Here is a 15,523-nt window from a genome sequence, read left to right on the forward strand (position 1 = left end):
TTAGTCAATATTTTTAACAAAAGTAAACCACACTCAACAGCGCCGTTATAATAGGTAGAATTATTGTACAGTTGATTAGCTTGATCTTGATGTTTTATATTTTTCCTAACAGTCATTCGAATATACCTGTTTAAAAAGTCGCCGAAATTGTTGCTTTTGATTTTGTGTGATTATTCGACGAGTTTGAATATTCTCCTGAAATTAATAATACAAAATAGTAAATAATTGTATATTGATGAAGTAAGTAATCAATGTATAATGGAAAACAATGTATACTATATATTTTTGTTCATTCAGATTTTTAACAAACATAATCAGTAACTAAAAATGCAGGTATGTGTGTTCGAATGGGTTTACAACTAATTGTCTGAAATATGAAGTTACCATTCTTAGGTTTATTGAAAGCATCTTTTCATAAAAGCGCTAATTTATATTTCTGCAATTTTTGTCACTAGTTTCGACTTTTGAAAGACTCTCTTTGAAATACAAAAACGTTCTTTTATTAGCAATTGCTTATGGATAAGATTGTTTTACGTGCGTATTTTTTTGGAGTCAATATTTTTAACAAAATTAAACCACACTCAACAGCGCCGTTATATTAGGTAGAATAATTGTACAGTTGATTAGCTTATTCTTGATGTTTTGCATTTTTCCTAACAGTCATTCGAATATACCTGTTTAAAAATTCGTCAAAATTTTTGCTTCTGATTTTGTGTGATTATTCGACGAGTTTGATAATTCTCCTGAAATTAATAATACAAAATAGTCAATAATTGTATATTGATGAAGTAAGTAATCAATGTATAATGGAAAACAGTGTATACTATATATTTTTGTTCATTCATATTTTTTACAAAAATAATCAATAACTAAGAATGCAGATATATATGTGTTCGAATGGGTTAACAAATAATATTCTGAAATATGAAGTTACCATTGTTATGTTCATTGAAAGCATCTTTCCATAAAAGCGCTGTTTTTTTTCTGCAAACTTTGTCACTAGTTCCGACTTTTTAAAGACTATCCTTGAAATACAAAACGTTCTTTTATTAGCAATTGCTTATGGATAAGATTGTTTTACGTGCGTATTTTTTTGGAGTCAATATTTTTAACCAAATTAAACCACACTCAACAGCGCCGTTATATAAGGTAGAATAATTGTACAGTTGATTAGCTTATTCTTGATGTTTTGCATTTTTCCTAACAGTCATTCGAATATACCTGTTTAAAAATTCGTCAAAATTTTTGCTTCTGATTTTGTGTGATTATTCGACGAGTTTGATAATTCTCCTGAAATTAATAATACAAAATAGTCAATAATTGTATATTGATGAAGTAAGTAATCAATGTATAATGGAAAACAGTGTATACTATATATTTTTGTTCATTCATATTTTTTACAAACATAATCAATAACTAAAAATGCTGGTATATGTGTTCGAATGGGTTTACAACTAATTGTCTGAAATATGAAGTTACCATTGTTATGTTCATTGAAAGCATCTTTTCATAAAAGCGTTGATTTATTTTTCTGCAAACTTTGTCACTAGTTTCGACTTTTTAAAGACTCTCTTGAAATACAAAAACGTTCTTTTATTAGCCATTGCTTATGGATAAGATTGTTGTACGTGCGTATTTTTTTGGAGTCAGTTTTTTTAACAAAATTAAACCACACTCAACAGCGCCGTTATATTAGGTAGAATAATTGTACAGTTGATTAGCTTATTCTTGATGTTTTGCATTTTTCCTAACAGTCATTCGAATATACCTGTTTAAAAAGTCGCCAAAATTTTTGCTTCTGATTTTGTGTGATTAATCGACGAGTTTGAAAATACTCCTGAAATTAATAATACAAAATAGTCAATAATTGTATATTGATGAAGTAAGTAATCAATGTATAATGGAAAACAGTGTATACTATATATTTTTGTTCAATCATATTTTTGACAAAAATAATCAATAACTAAGAATCCAGACATATGTGTTCAAATTGGTTAACAACTAATTGTCTGAATTATGAAGTTATTATTGTTATATTCATTGAAAGCATCTTTTCATAAAAGGGCTTGTGTTTTTTTCTGCAAACTTTGTCACTAGTTTCGACTTTTTAAAGACTCTCCTTGAAATACAAAAACGTTCTTTTATTAGAAATTGCCTATGGATAAAATTGTTTTACGTGCGTACATTTTTTGACTTAATATTTTTAACAAAATTTAACCACACTCAACAGCGCTGTTATATTAGGTAGAATAATTGTTCATTTCATTTGTTTGATCTTGATGTTTTGCTTTTTGCAAACAGCCATTCGAATATACCTGTTTAAAAAGTCGCCAAATGTTTTCTTCCGATTTTGTGTGATTATTCGGCGAGTTTGAACATTCTTTGGAAATTAACAATACAAAATAGTCAATAATTGTATATTGATGAAGTAAGTAATCAATGTATAATGGAAAACAGTGTATCCTATCTATTTTTGTTCATTCAGATTTTTTACAAAAATAATCAATAACTAAGAATGCAGATATTTATGTGTTCGAATGGGTTTAAAACTAATTGTCTGAAATATGAAGTTACCATTGTTATGTTCATTGAAAGCATCTTTTCATAAAAGGGCTGATTTATTTTTCTGCAAACTTTGTCACTAATTTCGGTATTTTAAAGACTTTCCTTGCAATACATAAATGTTCTTTTATTCGCAATTGCTTATGGATAAGATTGTTTTACGTGCGTATTTTTTTAGAGTCAATATTTTTAACAAAATTAAACCACACTCAACAGCGCCGTTATATTAGGTAGAATAATTGTACAGTTGATTAGCTTATTCTTGATGTTTTGCATTTTCCCTAATAGTCATTCGAATATACCTGTTTAAAAAGTCGCCAAAATGTTTGCTTCTGATTGTGTGTGATTATTCGACGAGTTTAAACATTCTCCTGAAATTAATTATACAAAAAAGTCAATAATTGTATATTGATGAAGTAAGTAATCAATGTATAATGGAAAACAGTGTATACTATATATTTTTGTTCATTCAGATTTTTTACAAAATTAGTCAATAACTAAGAATGCAGATATATATGTGTTCGAATGGGTTAACAAATAATTGTCTGAAATATGAAGATACCATTGTTATGTTCATTGAAAGCATCTTTCCATAAAAGCGCTGTTTTTTTTTTCTGTAAACTTTGTCACTAGTTTCGAATATTTAAAGACTCTCCTTCAAATACAAAAACGTTCTTTTATTAGCAGTTGCTTATGGATAAGATTGTTTTACGTGCGTACTTTTTTGGAGTCAATATTTTTAACAAAAGTTAACCACACTCAACAGCGCCGTTATATTAGGTAGAATAATTGTACAGTTGATTAGCTGGATCTTGATGTTTTGCATTTTTCCTAACAGTCATTAGAATATACCTGTTGAAAAGTCGCCAACGTTTTTGCTTCTGATTTTGTGTGATTATTCGACGAGTTTGAAAATTCTCCTGAAATTAATTATACAAAATAGTCAATAATTGTATATTGATGAAGTAAGTAATCAATGTATAATGGAAAACAATGTATACTATATATTTTTGTTCATTCATATTTTTTACAAACATAATTAGTAACTAAAAATGCAGGTATGTGTGTTCGAATGGGTTTTCATCTAATTGTCTGAAATATGAAGTTACCATTGTTATGTTCATTGAAAGCATCTTTTCATAAAAGCGTTGATTTATTTTTCTGCAAACTTTGTCACTAGTTTCGACTTTTTAAAGACTCTCCTTGAAATACAAAAACGTTCTTTTATTAGCAATTGCTTATGGATAAGATTGTTTTACGTGCGTATTTTTTTGGAGTCAATATTTTTAACAAAATTAAACCACACTCAACAGCGCCGTTATATTAGGTAGAATAATTATACAGTTGATTAGCTTATTCTGGATGTTTTGCATTTTTCCTAACAGTCATTCAAATATACCTGTTTAAAAAGTCGCCAAAATTTTTGCTTCTGATTTTGTGTGATTATTCGACGAATTTGATAATTCTCCTGAAATTAATAATACAAAATAGTCAATAATTGTATATTGATGAAGTAAGTAATCAATGTATGATGGTAAACAGTGTATACTATATATTTTTGTTCATTCATATTTTTTACAAACATAATCAATAACTAAAAATGCTGGTATATGTGTTCGAATGGGTTTACAACTAATTTTTTGAAATATGAAGTTACCATTGTTATGTTCATTGAAAGCATCTTTTCATAAAAGGGCTGATGTATTTTTTTGCAAACTTTGTCACTAATTTCGGTATTTTAAAGACTTTCCTTGCAATACAAAAATGTTCTTTTATTCGCAATTACTTATGGATAAGATTGTTTTACGTGCGTATTTTTTTGGAGTCAATATTTTTAATAAAAATTAAACCACACTCAACAGCGCCGTTATATTAGCTAGAATAATTGTACAGTTGATTAGCTTATTCTTGATGTTTTGCATTTTTCCTAACAGTCATTCGAATATACCTGTTTAAAAAGTCGCCCAAATGTTTGCTTCTGATTTTGTGTTATTATTCGACGAGTTTAAACATTCTCCTGAAATTAATACAAAATAGTCAATAATTGTATATTGATGAAGTAAGTAATCAATGTATAATGGAAAACAGTGTATACTATATATTTTTGTTCATTCAGATTTTTTACAAAAATAATCAATAACGAAGAATGCATATATATATGTGTTCGAATGGGTTAACAAATAATTGTCTGAAATATGAAGATACCATTGTTATGTTCATTGAAAGCATCTTTCCATAAAAGCGCTGTTTTTTTCTGCAAACTTTGTCACTAGTTTCGACTATTTAAAGACTCTCCTTGAAATACAAAAACGTTCTTTTATTAGCAGTTTGTTATGGATAAGATTGTTTTACGTGCGTACTTTTTTTGAGTAAATATTTTTAACAAAAGTAAACCACACTCAACAGCGCCGTTATATTAGGTAGAATAATTGTACAGTTGATTAGCTTGATCTTAATGTTTTGCATTTTTCCTAACAGTCATTAGAATATACCTGTTGAAAAGTCGCCAACGTTTTTGCTTCTGATTTTGTGTGATTATTCGACGAGTTTGAAACTTCTCCTGAATATAATTATGCAAAATAGTCAATAATTGTATATTGATGAAGTAAGTAATCAATGTATAATGGAAAACAATGTATACTATATATTTTTGTTCATTCATATTTTTTACAAACATAATTAGTAACTAAAAATGCAGGTATGTGTGTTCGAATGGGTTTTCATCTAAATGTCTGAAATATGAAGTTACCATTGTTATGTTCATTGAAAGCATCTTTTCATAAAAGCGTTGATTTATTTTTCTGCAAACTTTGTCACTAGTTTCGACTTTTTAAAGACTCTCCTTGATATACAAAAACGTTCTTTTATTAGCAATTGCTTATGGATAAGATTGTTTTACGTGCGTATTTTTTTGGAGTCAATATTTTTAACAAAATTAAACCACACTCAACAGCGCCGTTATATTAGGTAGAATAATTATACAGTTGATTAGCTTATTCTGGATGTTTTGCATTTTTCCTAACAGTCATTCAAATATACCTGTTTAAAAAGTCGCCAAAATTTTTGCTTCTGATTTTGTGTGATTATTCGACGAATTTGATAATTCTCCTGAAATTAATAATACAAAATAGTCAATAATTGTATATTGATGAAGTAAGTAATCAATGTATGATGGTAAACAGTGTATACTATATATTTTTGTTCATTCATATTTTTTACAAACATAATCAATAACTAAAAATGCTGGTATATGTGTTCGAATGGGTTTACAACTAATTTTTTGAAATATGAAGTTACCATTGTTATGTTCATTGAAAGCATCTTTTCATAAAAGGGCTGATGTATTTTTTTGCAAACTTTGTCACTAATTTCGGTATTTTAAAGACTGTCCTTGCAATACAAAAATGTTCTTTTATTCGCAATTACTTATGGATAAGATTGTTTTACATGCGTACTTTTTTGGAGTCAATATTTTTAATAAAAATTAAACCACACTCAACAGCGCCGTTATATTAGGTAGAATAATTGTACAGTTGATAGGCTTATTCTTGATGTTTTGCATTTTTCCAAACAGTCATTCGAATATACCTGTTTAAAAAGTCGCCCAAATGTTTGCTTCTGATTTTGTGTTATTATTCGACGAGTTTAAACATTCTCCTGAAATTAATACAAAATAGTCAATAATTGTATATTGATGAAGTAAGTAATCAATGTATAATGGAAAACAGTGTATACTATATATTTTTGTTCATTCAGATTTTTTACAAAAATAATCAATAACGAAGAATGCATATATATATATGTGTTCGAATGAGTTAACAAATAATTGTCTGAAATATGAAGATACCATTGGTATGTTCATTGAAAGCATCTTTCCATAAAAGCGCTGTTTTTTTCTGCAAACTTTGTCACTAGTTTCGACTATTTAAAGACTCTCCTTGAAATACAAAAACGTTCTTTTATTAGCAGTTTGTTATGGATAAGATTGTTTTACGTGCGTACTTTTTTTGAGTAAATATTTTTAACAAAAGTAAACCACACTCAACAGCGCCGTTATATTAGGTAGAATAATTGTACAGTTGATTAGCTTGATCTTAATGTTTTGCATTTTTCCTAACAGTCATTAGAATATACCTGTTGAAAAGTCGCCAACGTTTTTGCTTCTGATTTTGTGTGATTATTCGACGAGTTTGAAAATTCTCCTGAAATTAATGATACAAAATAGTCAATAATTGTATATTGATGAAGTAAGTAATCAATGTATAATGGAAAACAATGTATACTTTATATTTTTGTTCATTCATATTTTTTACAAACATAATTAGTAACTAAAAATGCAGACATATGTGTGTTCGAATGGGTTAACAAATAATTGTCTGAAATATGAAGTTACCATTGTTATGTTCATTGAAAGCATCTTTTCATAAAAGCGTTTATTTATTTTTCTGCAAACTTTGTCACTAGTTTCGACTTTTTAAAGACTCTCCTTGAAATACAAAAACGTTCTTGTATTAGCAATTTGCTTATGGATAAGATTGTTTTACGTGCATACTTTTTTGGAGTCAATATTTTTTAACAAAATTAAACCACACTCAACAGCGCCGTTATATTAGCTAGAATAATTGTACAGTTGATTAGCTTATTCTTGATGTTTTGCATTTTTCCTAACAGTCATTCGAATAACCTGTTTAAAAAGTCGCCAAAATTTTTGCTTCTGATTTTGTGTGATTATTCGACGAGTTTGAAAATACTCCTGAAATTAATAATACAAAATAGTCAATAATTGTATATTGATGAAGTAAGTAATCAATGTATAATGGAAAACAGTGTATACTCTATATTTTTGTTCAATCATATTTTTGACAAAAATAATCAATAACTAAGAATGCAAACATATGTGTTTAAATTGGTTAACAACTAATTGTCTGAATTATGAAGTTACTATTGTCATATTCATTGAAAGCATCTTTCATAAAAGCGCTGATTTTTGTTTTCTCCAAACTTTGTCACTAGTTTCGACTTTTTAAAGACTCTCCTTGAAATACAAAAACGTTCTTTTATTAGAAATTGCCTATGGATAAAATTGTTTTACGTGCGTAACTTTTTTGACTTAATATTTTTAACAAAAGTTAACCACACTCAACAGCGCTGTTATATTAGGTAGAATAATTGTTCATTTCATTTGTTTGATCTTGATGTTTTGCTTTTTCAAACAGTCATTCGAATATACCTGTTTAAAAAGTCGCCAAATGTTTTCTTCCGATTTTGTGAGATTATTCGGCGAGTTTGGACATTCTCCTGAAATAATAATACAAAATAGTCAATAATTGTATATTGATGAAGTAAGTAATCAATGTATAATGGAAAACAGTGTATACTATATATTTTTGTTCATTCATATTTTTTACAAACATAATCAATAACTAAAAATGCTGGTATATGTGTTCGAATGGGTTTACAACTAATTGTCTGAAATATGAAGTTACCATTGATATGTTCATTGAAAGCATCTTTTAATAAAAGCGTTGATTTATTTTTCTGCAAACTTTGTCACTAGTTTCGACTTTTTAAAGACACTCCTTGAAATACAAAAACGTTCTTTTATTAGCAATTGCTTATGGATAAGATTGTTTTACGTGCGTACTTTTTTTGAGTCAATATTTTTAACAAAAGTAAACCACACTCAACAGCGCCGTTATATTAGGTAGAATAACTGTACAGTTGATTAGCTTGATCTTGATGTTTTGCTTTTTTCCTAACAGTCATTCGAATATACCTGTTTAAAAAGTCGCCAAACTGTTTCTTCCCATTTGGTGAGATTATTCGACGAGTTTGAAAATTCTCCTGAAGTTAATAATACAAAATAGTCAATAATTGTATATTGATGAAGTAAGTAATCAATGTATAATGGATAACAATGTATACTATATATTTTTGTGCATTCATATTTTTACAAACATAATTAGTAACTAAAAATGCAGGTATGTGTGTTCGAATGGGTTTACGTCTAATTGTCTGAAATATGAAGTTATCATTGTTATGTTCATTTAAAGTATCTTTTCATAAAAGCGTTGATTTATTTTTCTGCAAACTTTGTCACTAGTTTCGACTTTTTAAAGACTCTCCTTGAAATACAAAAACGTTCTTTTATTAGCAATTGCTTATGGATAAGATTGTTCCACGTGCGTATTTTTTTTTGGAGTCAATATTTTTAATAAAATTAAACCACACTCAACAGCGCCGTTATATTAGGTAGAATAATTGTACAGTTGATTAGCTTATTCTTTATGTTTTGCTTTTTCCTAACAGTCATTCGAATATACCTGTTTAAAAAGTCGCCAAAATGTTTGCTTCTGATTTTGTGTGATTATTCGACGAGTTTGATAATTCTCCTGAAATTAATAATACCAAATAGTCAATAATCGTATATTGATGAATGATGTAATCAATGTATAATGGAAAACAATGTACACTATAAATTTTTGTTTATTCAGATTTTTTACGAAAATAATTAGTAACTAAGAATGTAGATATGTGTTTTCGAATGGGTTTACAACTAATTGTCTGAAATATGAAGTTACCATTGTTTTGTTCATTGAAAACATCTTTTCATAAAAGGGCTGATTTATTTTTCTGTAAACTTTGTCACTAGTTCCGACTTTTTAAATACTCTCCTTCCAATAGAAAAGCGTTTTTTTATTCGCAATTGCTTATGAGTAAGATTGTTTTACGTGCCTACCTTTTTTTTGAGTCAACATTTTTAACACAATTAAACCACACTCAACAGCGCCGTTATATTAGATAGAATAATTGTACAGTTGATTAGCTTATTCTTGATGTTTTGCATATATCGATGAAGTAAGTAATCAATCTATAATGGAAAACAATGTATACTATATATTTTTGTTCATTCATATTTTTTACAAAAAAAATCAGTATTTAAGAATGAGGATATATGTGTTCGAATAGGTTTATAACTAATTGTCTGAAATATGAAGTTACCATTGTTATGTTCATTGAAAACATCTTTTCATATATATAAAAGGGCTGATTGATTTTTTCTGCAAACTTTGTCACTAGTTCCGACATTTTAAAGACTCTTCTTGCAAAACAAAAACGTTCTTTTATTCGCAATTGCATATGAATAAGATTGTTTTAAGTGCGTACTTTTTTTGAGTCAATATTTTTATCAAAATTTAACCACACTCAACAGCGCCGTCATATTAGCTAGAATAATTGTACATTTCATTAGCTTGATCTTGATGTTTTGCCTTTTGCAAACAGTCATTCGAATATACCTGTTTAAAAAGTCGCCAAATGTTTTCTTCCGATTTTGTGAGATTATTCGGCGAGTTTGAACATTCTCCTGAAATTTATAATACAAAATATTCAATAATTGTATATTGATGAAGTAAGTAATCAATGTATAATGGAAAACAGTGTATACTATATATTTTTGTTCATTCAGATTTTTTACAAAAATAATCTATAACTAAGAATGCAGATATATATGTGTTCGAATGGGTTAACAAATACTTGTCTGAAATATGGAGATACCATTGTTATGTTCATTGAAAGCATCTTTCCATAAAAGCGCTGTTTTTTTCTGCAAACTTTGTCACTGGTTTCGACTATTTAAAGACTATTCTTGAAATACAAAAACGTTCTTTTATTAGCAGTTGCTTATGGATAAGATTGTTTTACGTGCGTACTTTTTTTGAGTCAATATTTTTAACAAAAGTAAACCACACTCAACAGCGCCGTTATATTAGGTAGAATAATTGTACAGTTGTTAAGCTTGATCTTGATGCTTTGCATTTTTCCTCACAGTCATTCAAATGTACCTGTTTAAAAAGTTGCCGAAATTTTTGCTTTTGATTTTGTGTGATTATTCGTCGAGTTTGAAAATTCTCCTGAAATTAATAATACAAAATAGTCAATAATTGTATATTGGTGAAGTAAGTAATCAATGTATAATGGAAAACAGTGTATACTATATATTTTTGTTCATTCATATTTTTTACAAACATAATCAATAACTAAAAATGCTGGTATATGTGTTCGAATGGGTTTACAACTAATTGTCTGAAATATGAAGATACCATTGTTATGTTCATTGAAAGCATCTTTCCATAAAAGCGCTGTTTTTTTTCTGCAAACTTTGTCACTAGTTCCGACTTTTTAAAGACTATCCTTGAAATACAAAACGTTCTTTTATTAGCAATTGCTTATGAATAAGATTGTTTTACGTGTGTATTTTTTTGGAGTCAATATTTTTAACAAAATTAAACCACACTCAACAGCGCCGTTATATTAGGTAGAATAATTATACAGTTGATTAGCTTATTCTTGATGTTTTGCATTTTTCCTAACAGTCATTCGAATATACCTGTTTAAAAAGTCGCCAAAATTTTTGCTTCTGATTTTGTGTGATTAATCGACGAGTTTGAAAATACTCCTGAAATTAATAATACAAAATAGTCAATAATTGTATATTGATGAAGTAAGTAATCAATGTATAATGGAAAACAGTGTATACTATATATTTTTGTTCAATCATATTTTTGACAAAAATAATCAATAACTAAGAATGCAGACATATGTGTTCAAATTGGTTAACAACTAATTGTCTGAATTAAGAAGTTATTATTGTTATATTCATTGAAAGCATCTTTTCATAAAAGCACTGATTTTTTTTTTCTGTAAACTTTGTCACTAGTTTCGACTTTTTAAAGACTCTCCTTAAAATACAAAAACGTTCTTTTATTAGAAATTGCCTATGGATAAAATTGTTTTACGTGCGTACTTTTTTTGACTTAATATTTTTAACAAAATTTAACCACACTCAACAGCGCTGTTATATTAGGTAGAATAATTGTTCATTTCATTAGCTTGATCTTGATGTTTTGCTTTTTGCAAACAGTCATTCGAATATACCTGTTTAAAAAGTCGCCAAATGTTTTCTTCCGATTTTGTGTGATTATTCGGCGAGTTTGAACATTCTTTGGAAATTAACAATACAAAATAGTCAATAATTGTATATTGATGAAGTAAGTAATCAATGTATAATGGAAAACAGTGTATCCTATATATTTGTGTTCATTCAGATTTTTTACAAAAATAATCAATAACTAAGAATGCAGATATTTATGTGTTCGAATGGGTTTACAACTAACTGTCTGAAATATGAAGTTACCATTGTTATGTTTATTGAAAGCATCTTTTCATAAAAGGGCTGATTTATTTTTCTGCAAACTTTGTCACTAATTTCGGTATTTTAAAGACTTTCCTTGCAATACATAAATGTTCTTTTATTCGCAATTGCTTATAGATAAGATTGTTTTACGTGCGTATTTTTTTAGAGTCAATATTTTTAACAAAATTAAACCACACTCAACAGCGCCGTTATATTAGGTAGAATAATTGTACAGTTGATTAGCTTATTCTTGATGTTTTGCATTTTTCCTAAGAGTCATTCGAATATACCTGTTTAAAAAGTCGCCAAAATGTTTGCTTCTCATTTTGTGTGATTATTCGACGAGTTTAAACATTCTCCTGAAATTAATAATACAAAAAAGTCAATAATTGTATATTGATGAAGTAAGTAATCAATGTATAATGGAAAACAGTGTATACTATATATTTTTGTTCATTCAGATTTTTTACAAAATTAATCAATAACTAAGAATGCAGATATATATGTGTTCGAATGGGTTAACAAATAATTGTCTGAAATATGAAGATACCATTGTTATGTTCATTGAAAGCATCTTTCCATAAAAGCGCTGTTTTTTTTCTGTAAACTTTGTCACTAGTTTCGAATATTTAAAGACTCTCCTTCAAATACAAAAACGTTCTTTTATTAGCAGTTGCTTATGGATAAGATTGTTTTACGTGCGTACTTTTTTGGAGTCAATATTTTTAACAAAAGTAAACCACACTCAACAGCGCCGTTATATTAGGTAGAATAATTGTACAGTTGATTAGCTGGATCTTGATGTTTTGCATTTTTCCTAACAGTCATTAGAATATACCTGTTGAAAAGTCGCCAACGTTTTTGCTTCTGATTTTGTGTGATTATTCGACGAGTTTGAAAACTCTCCTGAAATTAATAATAAAAAATAGTCAATAATTGTATATTGATGAAGTAAGTAATCAATGTATAATGGAAAACAATGTATACTATATATTTTTGTTCATTCATATTTTTTACAAACATAATTAGTAACTAAAAATGCAGGTATGTGTGTTCGAATGGGTTTTCATCTAATTGTCTGAAATATGAAGTTACCATTGTTATGTTCATTGAAAGCATCCTTTCATAAAAGCGATGATTTATTTTTCTGCAAACTTTGTCACTAGTTTCGACTTTTTAAAGACTCTCCTTGAAATACAAAAACGTTCTTTTATTAGCAATTGCTTATGGATAAGATTGTTTTACGTTCGTATTTTTTTGGAGTCAATATTTTTAACAAAATTAAACCACACTGAACATTCTTTGGAAATTAACAATACAAAATAGTCAATAATTGTATATTGATGAAGTAAGTAATCAATGTATAATGGAAAACAGTGTATCCTATATATTTTTGTTCATTCAGATTTTTTACAAAAATAATCAATAACTAAGAATGCAGATATATATGTGTTCGAATGGGTTAACAAATAATTGTCTGAAATATGAAGATACCATTGTTATGTTCATTGAAAGCATCTTTCCATAAAAGCGCTATTTTTTTTCTGTAAACTTTGTCACTAGTTTCGAATATTTAAAGACTCTCCTTCAAATACAAAAACGTTCTTTTATTAGCAGTTGCTTATGGATAAGATTGTTTTACGTGCGTATTTTTTTGGAGTCAATATTTTTAACAAAATTAAACCACACTCAACAGCGCCGTTATATTAGGTAGAATAATTGTACAGTTGATTAGCTTGATCTTAATCTTTGCATTTTTCCTAACAGTCATTCGAATATACCTGTTTAAAAAGTCGCCCAAATGTTTGCTTCTGATTTTGTGTTATTATTCGACGAGTTTAAACATTCTCCTGAAATTAATACAAAATAGTCAATAATTGTATATTGATGAAGTAAGTAATCAATGTATAATGGAAAACAGTGTATACTATATATTTTTGTTCATTCAGATTTTTTACAAAAATAATCAATAACTAAGAATGCATATATATATGTGTTCGAATGGGTTAACAAATAATTGTCTGAAATATGAAGATACCATTGTTATGTTCATTGAAAGCATCTTTCCATAAAAGCGCTGTTTTTTTCTGCAAACTTTGTCACTGGTTTCGACTATTTAAAGACTCTCCTTGAAATACAAAAACGTTCTTTTATTAGCAGTTTGTTATGGATAAGATTGTTTTACGTGCGTACTTTTTTTGAGTAAATATTTTTAACAAAAGTAAACCACACTCAACAGCGCCGTTATATTAGGTAGAATAATTGTACAGTTGATTAGCTTGATCTTAATGTTTTGCATTTTTCCTAACAGTCATTAGAATATACCTGTTGAAAAGTCGCCAACGTTTTTGCTTCTGATTTTGTGTGATTATTCGACGAGTTTGAAAATTCTCCTGAAATTAATGATACAAAATAGTCAATAATTGTATATTGATGAAGTAAGTAATCAATGTATAATGGAAAACAATGTATACTTTATATTTTTGTTCATTCATATTTTTTACAAACATAATTAGTAACTAAAAATGCAGACATATGTGTGTTCGAATGGGTTATCAAATAATTGTCTGAAATATGAAGTTACCATTGTTATGTTCATTGAAAGCATCTTTTCATAAAAGCGTTGATTTATTTTTCTGCAAACTTTGTCACTAGTTTCGACTTTTTAAAGACTCCTTGAAATACAAAAACGTTCTTGTATTAGCAATTTTCTTATGGATAAGATTGTTTTACGTGCGTACTTTTTTTGAGTCAAAATGTTTTAACAAAATTAAATCACACTCAACAGCGCCGTTATATTAGCTAGAATAATTGTACAGTTGATTAGCTTATTCTTGATGTTTTGCATTTTTCCTAACAGTCATTCGAATAACCTGTTTAAAAAGTCGCCAAAATTTTTGCTTCTGATTTTGTGTGATTATTCGACGAGTTTGAAAATACTCCTGAAATTAATAATACAAAATAGTCAATAATTGTATATTGATGAAGTAAGTAATCAATTTATAATGGAAAACAGTGTATACTATATATTTTTGTTCAATCATATTTTTGACAAAAATAATCAATAACTAAGAATGCAGACATATGTGTTCAAATTGGTTAACAACTAATTGTCTGAATTATGAAGTTACTATTGTTATATTCATTGAAAGCATCTTTCATAAAAGCGCTGATTTTTTTTTTCTCAAAACTTTGTCACTAGTTTCGACTTTTTAAAGACTCTCCTTGAAATACAAAAACGTTCTTTTATTAGAAATTGCCTATGGATAAAATTGTTTTACGTGAGTACTTTTTTTTACTTAATATTTTTAACAAAATTTAACCACACTCAACAGCGCTGTTATATTAGGTAGAATAATTGTTCATTCCATTTGTTTGATCTTGATGTTTTGCTTTTTCAAACAGTCATTCGAATATACCTGTTTTAAAAGTCGCCAAATGTTTTTTTCCGATTTTGTGAGATTATTCGTCGAGTTTGGACATTCTCCTGAAATAATAATACAAAATAGTCAATAATTGTATATTGATGAAGTAAGTAATCAATGTATAATGAAAAACAGTGTATACTATATATTTTTGTTCATTCATATTTTTTACAAACATAATCAATAACTAAAAATGCTGGTATATGTGTTCGAATGGGTTTACAACTAATTGTCTGAAATATGAAGTTACCATTGATATGTTCATTGAAAGCATCTTTTAATAAAAGCGTTGATTTATTTTTCTGCAAACTTTGTCACTAGTTTCGACTTTTTAAAGACA

At 27.8% G+C, this 15,523-nt stretch overlaps 2 long non-coding RNA genes across 33 annotated transcripts in view; both read right to left on the minus strand.

The window, feature by feature from the left end:
* Nucleotides 1-679: 679 nt before the first annotated feature.
* Nucleotides 680-15,523, minus strand: part of LOC127728051 (uncharacterized) — a 34,620-nt gene continuing 19,776 nt past the window's right edge. For 16 of the 32 annotated variants that reach the window (XR_007994111.1, XR_007994130.1, XR_007994039.1 and 13 more), the window contains 2 exons: nucleotides 1,222-1,290; nucleotides 680-743 (listed from right to left, as the gene is read on the minus strand). This is a non-coding gene — a long non-coding RNA (uncharacterized LOC127728051). Of the gene's footprint in view, nucleotides 744-1,221; nucleotides 1,291-1,768; nucleotides 1,838-3,961; nucleotides 4,031-4,510; nucleotides 4,577-5,601; nucleotides 5,671-6,150; nucleotides 6,217-7,246; nucleotides 7,316-10,951; nucleotides 11,021-13,539; nucleotides 13,606-14,631; nucleotides 14,701-15,523 lie in introns of those variants that run through there. The other 16 variants (XR_007993987.1, XR_007994058.1, XR_007994055.1 and 13 more) reach the window with 11 other exon arrangements.
* LOC127729454 (uncharacterized) lies at nucleotides 8,866-10,759 on the minus strand. Its single transcript, XR_007994648.1, has 3 exons — nucleotides 10,407-10,759; nucleotides 9,861-9,928; nucleotides 8,866-8,954 (listed from the first exon to the last, which is right to left on the minus strand). It is a non-coding gene; the product is annotated as an uncharacterized LOC127729454 (long non-coding RNA).

This window comes from Mytilus californianus, unplaced genomic scaffold, assembly GCF_021869535.1.
Source record: "Mytilus californianus isolate M0D057914Y unplaced genomic scaffold, xbMytCali1.0.p SCAF_1, whole genome shotgun sequence".
Lineage (NCBI taxonomy): Eukaryota > Metazoa > Mollusca > Bivalvia > Mytilida > Mytilidae > Mytilus > Mytilus californianus.